The 12307-nt window shown below is 38.1% G+C and overlaps 1 pseudogene; it reads right to left on the bottom strand.

Moving 5' to 3' along the window:
- Nucleotides 1-7030: 7030 nt before the first annotated feature.
- On the bottom strand, nt 7031-7314 carry LOC145507947 (ubiquitin-conjugating enzyme E2 variant 1 pseudogene; annotated as a pseudogene).
- Between the last annotated feature and the right edge of the window lie 4993 nt (nt 7315-12307).

Genomic DNA, 12307 nt, shown 5'->3' with positions numbered 1-12307 from the left:
TCTGACAAGAAAGTAAAGTCCTATAGTCCGCTTCAAGAAAGACTGATTGTCAGTGTCGTTAAACATCTATCTGAATGGATTTGTGAAATGATAGAGGCTCTGAAGGATAATTCCTTCAGGCAACCAAAATTTTTTTTCAAAGTTTTAAAATTTATCTCCTTATTCAGATGACCAATGGACTCACTCTGACTTGAATTTTATTGATTAATTTGTCTAGAAAAACCAGTAGTAAAGTATGTGTATTTTTTTAAGTATAAATTTACCAAAACAAACTACTCAAAGTCAGTATAAAATACAATAAGCTATAAAGTGTGCTCTAGCTGAGAAGAAGGATGACAAAACTTTTGTACGATCAAAATGTGAAAAACAGAATTATTTATTTATAGCTAGTTGGGACATATTCCCAGAATTCATTTTGTTTCTGTTTTCCACAACTTCAGGAACCTTTTGAAACACAGCTACCATATGTACAATTTCCTTGCATGTCACTTGTGCTCAAGACTTAAATTTTGTTTTCATTTAAAGTGTTAAGGATTTCCATAGAAATTCCAGAAATATTAAATGTTAGGTTTGGACAATCAGTTAAATCTTTGTTGATGTATTTGAAAATACTATAATTCATATTTTTACAAACTGGATTGCTTCTGCTGTAAGTTATTTCCCGTTAAAATGATCAAAAGTCTCATTACCAAATATAGTATTTTAGTTTCTAATAAGCAAAAGCTAATGTAGTTAATATTTATAATATGCTTTGATTATCCTTGATGAAGTTACTTATCTATGACTTGGTCAAAAGTATATTTTTCATAATTTAAAATAAATATAATTACCTGACATTAGCCTATCTAAGGGCTTCCCTGTTAGCTCAGTTGTTAAAGAATCCACCAGCAATGCAGGAGATCCTGGTTCGATTCCTGGGTTGGGAAGATCCACTGGAGAAGGGATAGGCTACTCACTCCAGTATTCCTGGGCTTCCTTTGTGGCTTAGCTGGTAAAGAATCCGCCTGCAATGTGGGAGACCTGGGTTCAATCCCTGGGTTGGGAAGATCCCCTGGAAAAGGGAAAGGCTACCCACTCCAGTATTCTGGCCTGCAGTATTCCATGGACTATACCGTCCATGGGGTCGCAAAGTTAGGTTATTCAGGGACTCAATTGAAAGATGGTAGAAAATATTTCTAAAAATAACCCTAGACTTCTATTTCTCTCCTATTTTTTCTTGGAAAAGTTAGACTTGCCATTCACATTAGGCATTCTGAAGACCAGAGGACTAGCAGTGTGGAACCACCACATGTATGAGCACTTCTAGTATGCACTGATGGCTCAGTGGTAAAGAATCCACTTGCCAGTGCAGGAGACAGGAGACACTGGTTCAACCCCTGGGTTGGGAAGATACCCTGGAGAAGGAAATGGCAACCTACTCCAGTATTTTTGCTTGGGAAAACCCATAGACAGAGGAGCCTGGCAGGTTACAATCCATGGGGTCAGAAAACAGTGGGACATGACTTGGTGACTAAACAATAACAACAACAACATGCATTGTCACTTTGGAGGTTCTCTGAGGGCTGTATCTGTCAGAACAGTACAATACAGATGAAAATAAACTGTGTGTTGGGACCCTCACATGAAGGCCGCTTCAGCGGCCCAGCCCAAGTCCCCACTCTACATCTAAATCTGCCTGCACTTACTGGGAATGCTTCACTGGCAAGGAAACCACATACAACTAATCACAGTCCTCCAAGTCTACTTTAGCTAACTCACTTTAACCTTATAAGGAAATCCCAAACGCCTAGCCAATCAAGTCCTTTTTCCCAAGTTGCCTCTTCTAAAGCTTTATAAAACTGTCTCTTGCCCCAAATCCCTCAGGAACTGATCCATTGCTTGAAAGGTGCAGTACTTCCCCAGTTCATGGGTTATTTCCTTTGAATAAAGAACATTATTACTAAATTGCATTATTTTTGTCACTTGAAGGTATCATTTAATGTAAAATTAATAGATTATTTTACTTGGGTATATTTAGAATGTCAAATGGGCTTCTCTGGTGGCTCAGTGGTAATGAACTTGCCTGCCAAAGTAAGAGACAAAGATTCAATCCCAGGGTTGAGAAGATCCCCTGGAGAAGGGAATGATAAACCACTCCAGTATTCTTGCCTGGGAAATCCCATGGACAGAGGAGCCTGCTGGTCCAGGGTTTCACAAGTGTCAGAAACAGCTTAGCAACTAAACAACAGTGTATGGAAAAATTATTTTCAAGGGTTCATAAAACACTAAGAACATTTCTGATCTTAAGAATCTGATCATAAATGATTGATAGAAATTAGAAACTTGGCACAAAGCTTGTATGGTTATTGTGATTCATAATAAAGAAATCTATATTTCAACTTTATCCAAGTTCCTGGCTCAGAGCTTCTAAAACCTTTGGAATTTTGTAAGTGATAAGAGGAATAAAGGTGTCTTTTGTTATTCACAAGACTCTTTCAGCCACACCTGACTTTATATTAAAAGGTGAATTTTGGAAAGCCCCCAAGAATGGGGCTGGCTTCCAGAGGAACCATGTGATTAGATGGTCACAACTCTCAAGTTCTCTCTTGAACTCGAGCAGGAGGTGATGGGAACATTCTATTTATAGCCAGCTAGTTAGAAGTACAGGAAATAACCTGGACTTGGAAGTATTGGAAATTTGCCTTGTTCCTTGCCTTTGCCAAATTGTTCCTTTGCCTGAGCAATTTTCCTTGGAAGTTGGAGAGGCTTGCAATCTTGTAAGACTGAGCCCTTAACCTACAGGATCTACTCCTAACTCTAGTTAGTATCAAAACTAAGTTGAATTGTTGGGCACCTAGCTGATGTGGCAGAATTAGTTGGTGTGGGGAAACTTCACATACCTAGTTCCAAAAGCATTAGAAGTGAAGCATTGATGGAATTGGGAAAGGAGTACATCAAGATTGTATACTGTCACCCTGCTTATAAAATATATGCAGAATACATCATAAGAAATACTGGGCTGGATGAAGCACAAGCTGGAATCAAGATTTCCAGAAGAAATATCAATAAGCTCAGATATGCAGATGACACCACCCTAATGACAGAAAGCAGAGGAACTAAAGAGCCTCTTGATGAAGGTTGAAAGATGTGAGTGAAAGAGCCGGCTTAACAATCATCATTCAAAAAAACTAAGATCATGACACCCAGTCCCATCACTTCATGGCAAATAGATGGGAAACAATGAAAACAATGACAGACTTCATTTTCTTGGGCTACAAAATCACTGCAGATGGTGATTGCAGCCATGAAATTAAAAGATGCTTGCTCCATGGAAGAAAAGCTATGACAAAACTAGACAGCATATTAAAAAGCAGAGACATCACTTTGCCAACAAAGGTCCATCTAGTCAAAGTTATGGTTTTTCTAGTAGTCATGTATGTATGTGAGAGTTAGACCATAAAGAAGGCTGAATTCCAAATAACAGATGCTTTTGAACTGTGGTGTTGGAAAATACTTCAGAGAATCCCTTGGACTGCAAGGAGATCACACTAGTCAATCCTAAAGGAAATCAATCCTGAATATTCATTGGAAGGCCTGATGCTAAAGCTAAAGCTCCAAATCTTTGGCCACCTGATGTGAAGAGCTGACTCATTAGAAGAGGTCCTGATTCTGGTAAAGATTGAAGCCAGGAGGAGAAGGGTATGACAGAGGATGAGATGATTGGATGGCATCATCAATTCAATAGACATGAGTTTGAGCAAGCTCCAGTAGATGGTGAAGGACAGGGAAGCCTGGCGTGCTGCAGTCCATTGGGTTGCAAACAGTCGGACATGACCGAATGACTGAACAAAAATAAATTGATGGAATTTAACCTACCCAATAACTGTAATTGCTGCAATGGCAGGACCATAGTTTGTTTTTTCTTTTGCAAATCCATGCAAATATTCAGGACCTGTTAAATTGGTTAGTGTTATAGTATCTTAAGATACATTTATTTTCTCATTGTTGAATAAATGTTGAATATTTTTTTAGACTCGGCATGACACAGTAAAAATCAAATCTCAAAGAGTGGAAATTACCTTTCAGTAAATAGAGTATATAGAAATTGAGATTTTTGAAAAAACATGTATTTTGTGTGCATGGAATAATTAACTTCTTATTTATTTATATATCAGTTTTTTCCACATGATACACCAAATATGTAGTATTTTTCCAATACTTCTCCACCTCTTCAATTATAGCACACCCTCTAAAGTGAAAGTGAAATTTGCTCAGTCATGTCTGACTCTTTGTGACCACATGGACTGTACAGTCCATGGAATTCTCCAGGCCAGAATACTGGAGTGGGTAGCTTATATCTTCTCCAGGGAATCTTCCTGACCCAGGAATTGAATCAGGGTCTCCTGCATTGCAGGTGGATTCTTTACCCTTTGATAATTTGCTACAATAGCTCACAGAACTCAGGAAGACATTTTACTTGTGTGTATCCATTTATCATAAAGATATAAATGAACAATTAGATGAAGATTTACATAGGACAAGGTCCAGAAGGATCCCCAGATCTGGAGCTTCTATTCTCTTGGAGTTCAGATGTGGTGCCATCCTCTTGACACATGGATATATCTGCCAAACTGAAAGCTCCCCCCAAAACTCCACCATTTAGGGATTTTTATGGAGGTTTCTTTACATAGGCAGGATTTATTGATTATTGGCCATTGCTGATTAGTTCAATCTCCATTTCCTCTCCCCTCCCCGGTAGTTGTTGAGTAAGATTGAAAGTTCAAAGCTTCTAATCAAGGCTTGGTCTTGCTGGTAACCATCTTCTATCCTGAATATATAAAAGAGCCAACAAAGTGTCACTTCCTTATAACAAAAGCCATCCCATCACCCTTAAAACTCAGGAAATTATAAGAGTTTTAGGAGTTATGTGCCAGTGAAAGTGAAAGTCGCTCAGTTTTGTCTGACTCTATGCAACCCCATGGATTGTATAGTCCATGGAATTCTCTAGGCCAGAATACTGGAGTGGGTAGCCTTTCCTTTCTCCAGGGGATCTTCCCAACACAGGGATCAAACCCAGGTCTCCTGCATTGCAGGTGGATTCTTTACCAGCTGAGCCACAAGGGATGCCCAAGGATACTGGAGTGAGTAGCCTGTCCCTTCTCCAGCAGATCTTCCTGACCCAGGAATTGAACTGGGGTCTCCTGCATTGCAGGTAGATTCTTTACCAACTGAGCTATCAGGGAGGCCCTATGTGCCAGTAACTGAGGACAAACACCAACTATTTTCTTGTGTCGCAGTATGTCTGTCTCTCTGTCTGTCTGGTTGTCTGAGAACACAATGAATTGCTTTTATCTCAGTATGTATCCACATTTTTATCAGTTAGTTGTCATGAACAGAAAAGTAGAAAAATACAGCACTTTGCCAGGAAATCAAGCCCTCCAACTTCAGAAATCTGCCATGCAAACTTGGTTCTTTCCTAATCCCTGCTGAGGACAATGACAAATAGAACATGCACTGAATTCAAGGTTCTTTTTATTCCAGTTGTCAGATTCCAAACTAGATTCAAATGAATTGCAATAATGACCAAATGTTATTTAAAACTTCATAATTTAAGAAGAACTTAAAATTTCTTCAATTTTCAAAAGCAAAAGCAATTACAGGAAAATAAAATTTATTCAGAGGGATTATTTGTGTTACCTAGTGTGTTCATGAAGTTTATCCACATTTAACCACCAAAGACTTTAAAAGCTGGCACATCTGAGTAACCCAGTGACTATTTGTTTCATTATATCAAAACCTGAGCTAAAATATATATATATAATTAATAATAAATATATTATATTTAATAAATAATATATTTAACAAGTATATTATTTATTATATATTATAATATATATTATAATATATTATTTATATATATCAGCTAATGATGACAGCAGAGAATGGCAGGGCTAAGGACCTAATATTCATTTCCTAGGCTGATGAAGAGGAATTATATATGGTTCCAAAACTAAATGAGGGAAGACAGAGGCTCTTTTAAACCTTACCTGATAGCCTCTGGTCAAAGGTGAAAGTGTTAGTTGCTCAGTCAGTCATGTCTAACTCTTTGTGACCGCATGGACTGTAGCCCATCAGACCTCTCTGTCCATGGAATTTTCCAGGCAAGAATACTGGAGTGGGTTGCCATGCCCTTCTCCAGGGGATCTTCCTGATCCAGGGATTGAACTCGTGTCTCCTACATTGCAGGCAGATTCTTTACCATCTGAGCCACCTGGTCAAAAGGTAGGAAGTATCAAAATAAGTGTTCGGTACTGACAGTGCAGAAAGGAACTGAGGAGAAGGAAAGAAAAAGTAGAACCCCTTAATAAACATGTGGGAGACAAGATATGGAAAAGTCATGAAATTCTTACCTCAGGCCAATTACAGAGGGCAGCATAGGGTTAGAATATATCCTTCTGTTAAGCATAGTGGAGAAGAGTGGAGAAAGAATATTTGGGAAGGTGGCCATTAAGACTTTAGAAAAAAAAGAAACCAGGGGTACAGAGAAGCACATTCATACACTCAATAATAGTCCCACAGGTTGTGACCTAAAGTTTTAACATCTAAGAAATCACCCAAGCTGGAAGGTTATTGCAGAGAGGGACAAGGCAAGTGGTAGAGTGAGGTGACGGAAGACAAGATAGAGACCCCAGGCCATATAATCAAAAGGGAAGTGATTGTGTGATGTCCTTTTTCTCAGTTGAGTTAGCTATGACCCATAAGTTGTGATGGAAATTAAATGTATTTTCTTAATTCAAAAGTTCAACTAAATGGATAGTGGCTACACTTGACAGGATTACTTGTTATAGCAAAATTTATATATCTCAAACAAACACAAAGTTAGAAGGATCATTTATAGTATCTTAAGATAAATTGCTTTGAATGGGAGTTTCCTTTCCTGTACTGTAAGGTCTCCAACACATATCTGGACAATTTACTGCTGTGAAAAATGAAGAACGTTTAAACAGAATAAAGGGGGAGGGAGGGTTTATTTTGTTGTTTTTCTTTTTGATTAATTACTATAACACTGTCTTTCTGATGATTGCAGGAGTTTCATATTGATTTTCAACATTCTTAGGTGCCAAAGCTCTTATAGGACAACTTTGATGCTATAAGAATTCTGCCATTTTGCTAACAGATACAGCTCTTGAGATTCATTATTAGCCCTATTCAGTCCATTCATATTATTGCTATAAATCTTATGAGGGGAAGGTGCTTCTGAATATTTAGGTCTACGTTCTATTTTAAACTATATGTTCAGTTTTCATACGTTTTTCTTGGAGGACAAATTAGCATCCCTGGCCGTTTCGTGTCATGTGTGTCTTCTTTTAGACCTCAGCTAACTGTGCCATCTTCTCCTCTTTTCTGGCATTCTTTGAATTTTAACATGAGGGGACTCTGTTCTTGAGCCTGAAGTAGCTGTCATCTTGCATCACTGTCCTCAAATTCCAGCAGATTTGTTTTTAATCTTTAGTATACAAACTTAATGAGTTTGTAACCACCAAAAGCCCTTAGTTTAATCAATTTCTCGGATTGGATGGTGCTCCTAAGATTAGCCATATCACTTTTAGAGGCCAATGGTCACAAAAGAACATAACTGGTGTGTAGCTTTAGTAGTCAGTAAGAGGTTTTCTTTTTCTTTTTTTTTAATTAAAAAAAAAATTCCTGAAGAAGAACGGTATGGGGTCAAGTAGTGAAGTATTGAAGTATTGGATAAATATTGGCTCTGGAATCAAAACAACTTTGCCCAAATAATGTTTTCTCCTCAAATCATGCCTTCTCCAATATCATCACTTATAATACAAATATATGACTATGATCTTCATGTTAAAATACAGCTTGCATAAGTTTTGCCTCTTGTTTAAAAATATAATTACAAAATTACATTGTGCTACATTAGAATCATGATAGTGGATGAAGTTAGAAAATTAAAATAATAGTAAAGGTTGGAAAGGGGATTTGAGCAAAAAGAAACACTTAAGATTTCCTGCTACAATTCAGGGATCCCCACGTGGTGCAGTGGTAAAGAATCTGCCTGCCAGTGCAGGAGACACAAGAGACACATGTTTAATTCCTGGGTTGCGAAGATCCCCTAGAGTAGGAAATGGAAGCCCACTCCAGTATTCTTGCCTGGAAAATTCCATGGGCAGAGGAGCCTGGTGGGCTACAGTCCACAGGGTCACAAAGAGTCAGATACAACTGAGTACTAAGGTTATATACATACATGGTCTATAGTTGATCACAGTGGCTAGCTGTTAGTGACCCTAATGAGAGCATTTAGGATATCCTAGACATAATATAATGGAGAAGGCAATGGCACCCCACTCCAGTACTCTTGCCTGGAAAATCCCATGGACAGAGGGGCCTGGTAGGCTGCAGTCCATGGGGTTGCGAAGAGTCGGACACGACTGAGCGACTTCAGTTTCACGTTTCACTTTCATGCATTGGAGAAGGAAATGGCAACCCACTCCAGTGTTCTTGCCTGGAGAATCCCAGGGACATGGAAGCCTGGTGGGCTGCCATCTACGGGGTCACACAGAGTTGGACATGACTGAAGAGACTTAGCAGCAGCAGCAGCAGCAGCAGCAGCAGACATAATATAAATAAGGAGCAACTTTGGGAAAATGTTGTTGTTCAGCCACTAAGTTATGTTTGACTCTTTGCAATCCCATGGACCATAGCCCAACAGGTTTTTCTGTCCTCCACTACCTCCCGAATTTGCTCAAATTCATGTCCATTGAGTTGGTGATGCTATCTAACTGTCTCATCCTCTACCACTCCCTTCTCCTTTTGCTTTCAATCTTTCCCAACAGCAGGGTCTTTTTCAATGAGTCAGTTTTTTGCATCAGACGACCAAAGTATTGGAGCTTCAGCATCAGTCCTTGCAATGAATATTCAGGGTTGATTTCCTTTATGATTTACTGGTTTGATCTCCTTGCTGTACAAGGGACTCTCAGGAGTCTTCTCCAGTACCACAATTCTAAAGCATCGATTCTTCAGTGATCAGCTTTCTTTATGGTCCAACTCTCACATCCATACATGACCACTGGAAAAACCATAGCTTTGATTATATGAACCTTTGCTGGCAAAGTGATGTCTCTGCTTTTTAATATGCTGTCTAGGTTTGTCATAGCTTTCTTTCCAAGGAGCAAGAATCTTTTCATTTTAAGGCTGCAGTCACCATCTGCAGTGATTTGGGAGCACAAGAAAATAAAATCTGCCTTTGCTTCCTCTTTTTCCCCTTCTATTTGCCATGAAGTAATTGGACCAGATATCATGATCTTCAGTTCAGTTCAGTTCAGTTGCTCAGTCGTGTCTGACTCTTTTCGATCCCATGAACTGCAGCACGCCAGGCCTCCCTGTCCATCACCAACTCCCAGAGTTTACCCAAACTCATGTCCATGGAGTCGGTGATGCCAAGCAGTCATCTCATCCTCTGTCATCCCCTTCTCCTCCTGCCCGCAATCCTTCCCAGCATCATGGCCTTTTCCAATGAGTCAACTCTTCGCATGAGAATCATGATCTTAGTTTGCTTTAATGTTGAGTTTCAAGCCAGCTTTTTCACTCTCCTCTTTCATTAAGAAACTCTTTAGTTCCTATTCAATTTCTGCCATTATAGTGGTATCATCTGCATATCTGAGGTTGTTGATGTTTCTCCCAGCAATCTTGATTCCAGCTTGTGATTCATCCAGCCTGGTATTTTGTATGTTGTACTCTACATATAAGTTAAATAAGCAGGGTGACAATATGTATCCTTGTCATACTGCTTTCCCAATTTTTAAGCAGTCAGTGAATGAGAGACTTAAATATTAAATATTTCACTTTTTCCCCTTCTATTTGCCATGAAGTAATTGGACCAGATGTCATGATCTCCAGTTCAGTTCAGTTCAGTCGCTCAGTCGTGTCTGACTCTTTGCGTGTCTGACTCTGACTTAAATATTTAGAATCTCCATTTATACTTGACCCTTTAGACTTGTCTCAGACGTATATATTAACAAATGTGAGCAAGTTCGGTGATTTGAATTTCCTAGGACTTCTCTCTGTACATGGCAAAGGCTTTTAAGAAGTAAAGCTCTTGTAGACCAAGGAAAATGAATTTTCCATCTTTTAATATCTATTATTCCCCCCTATTGCTTGTGCTAATTCATTATTTGGCTATTTGATAGAGGCAGAGTCAAAAAGTCAAATTGATGTGTTAGAGTCAGTCTTCCTTAAGGCTGCATATTCTTCTCCTAGACTCCAGATGTTTGACACAAGTCTGAAGTTCAATAAAAAGCTATTTAGAAAAAAAAAATCTATGCATCTTTTGCCAAGTTATATCTCAATAACTGTCAAGAAAATGTCAAACAATAAACAGACATCTTCAGAGGTGAAAATTGTCCTTTAATATAATAGGTCTTGCATAGATTTCCTTCTCTCTGAAACACTAGAGATTTTGTATTTTCTCCAGGAAGTTTAAGAGAATGATTATTTTCCCATGAAATGAGTCATTAAAAGGCACAGAGCCATACTTCACTACCTAAGCGTCAGCATTATATTGAATATGATGAGGTATATTACAAAGTTTTGCTGAAGATTATTTGTAGCCATAGGAAGAGAACATTAACACTGCCGAGTGTGTTGTAGAGATGAGGATAACTTAGTTCTTCCTAGTAAAATAGTGAACTTTCATGTTATTAAATGTATTACACTTAAAATTCCCTCATATATCACATTTTAAATCCCCACTGAAAATTCTGTATGTTCAATATTAAATGCTCACACATTCAAATGAATACTAACATTATTTTCTCTCATTAAAATTAAGCTCTTTTTCCAAAAGAAATTATATAAACTATGTTCCCCAATAAAAATTATTGTAATGGGAATGTCACTATGGTAAGTAATATCCTGTATACTTTAAACTGCCTGAGATGCCACATTTTCCAGAATCCCTGGACATTAAAATGAGTACATTTTTCTATGTATGCATTGCATTTTGGCTGATGATAACAGTTAGTTCATTTATATTCTTTCATATACTCTGCCCTTGATTTCATCATAGATCTCAGTTTTCTAACTCCATTTATCCATAATCTAAATTTGAAGCATACATTTTTAGGTTATAATCAAGAATAGGAGTTAATAGTTTCTAGTTGGAGAGAGTAAAATAGGAACAGGGACTAGGTTAGAAAAATTCCTTCCTTCCTTCCTTCCTTTTTAAATGAAGTATAAATACCATGGGAGTAAATCCCCATGAATCATCACAAAGTTAACAAACTCAAGAGAATGACAACAAAGTTAGGATATACAGTGTGACTTATACTCAGGAAGATACCTCTTTGTCTTTCCCATCAACTGTCTCAGTTTTCTACACAAAAGGTAACCAAGCAACTTCTCTGGTGTCCACTGGCTAGGACATCATGTTGGCAATGCAGGGGAATTTTTGGTCAGGGAACTAAATCCCACATGCTGCAGCTCAGAGTTATACCTCAGCTAAAGATTCTGCATGCCACAACTAAGACCCAAAGCAGCCAAAAAATGGTAACCAATATCATTTTGAAATGTCAAGGGATAGTTTTGAACCTTATATGGCATGTGTATATGTGTGTCTTAAAACTTGTCTTAAAAGTTTTAAGCTATTTCTCCTTTACATTTGAATGAGATCGTTGTTGGGTACAGTAATCTGGGTTGTAGGTTTTTCTCTTTCATCACTTTAAGTATGTCCTGCCATTCCCTTCTGGCCTGAAGAGTTTCTATTGCAAGATGAGCTGTTATCCTTATGGGAATCCTCTTGTGTGTTAATTGCTGTTTTTCCCTTGCTGCTTTTAATATTTATTCTTTGTGCTTGATCTTCGTTAATTTGATTAATATGTGTCTTGGGGTGTTTTGCCTTGGGTTCATCCTGTTTGGGACTCTCTGGGTTTCTTGGACTTGGGTGGCTATTTCCTTCTCTATTTTAGGGAACTTTTCAGCTATTATCTCCTCAAGTATTTTCTCATGGCCCTTCTTTTTTTCTTCTTCTGGGACTCCTGTGGTTTGAATGTTGGGCATTTGACATTGTCCCAGAGGTCTCTGAGGTTGTCCTCATTTCTTTTAATTCTTTTTTTCTTTTTTCCTCTCTGCTTCATTTATTTCTACTATTCTATTTTCCACCTCACTTATCCTATCTTCTGTCTCAGTTATTCTACAGTTGGTTCCCTCCAGAGTGCTTCTGATCTCACTTATTGCATTATTCATTATTGATTGACTCTTTCTTATTTCTTCTAGGTCCTTGTTAAACATTTCTTGCATCTTCTCAATCCTTGTC

The sequence above is a fragment of the Giraffa tippelskirchi genome, chromosome 5 (assembly GCF_054371585.1).
Source record: "Giraffa tippelskirchi isolate mGirTip1 chromosome 5, T2T-mGirTip1v1.2.pri, whole genome shotgun sequence".
Taxonomy (NCBI): domain Eukaryota; kingdom Metazoa; phylum Chordata; class Mammalia; order Artiodactyla; family Giraffidae; genus Giraffa; species Giraffa tippelskirchi.
Note: the sequence above shows the minus strand (reverse complement) of the source record. Positions and strands in the feature narration are given on the sequence as shown.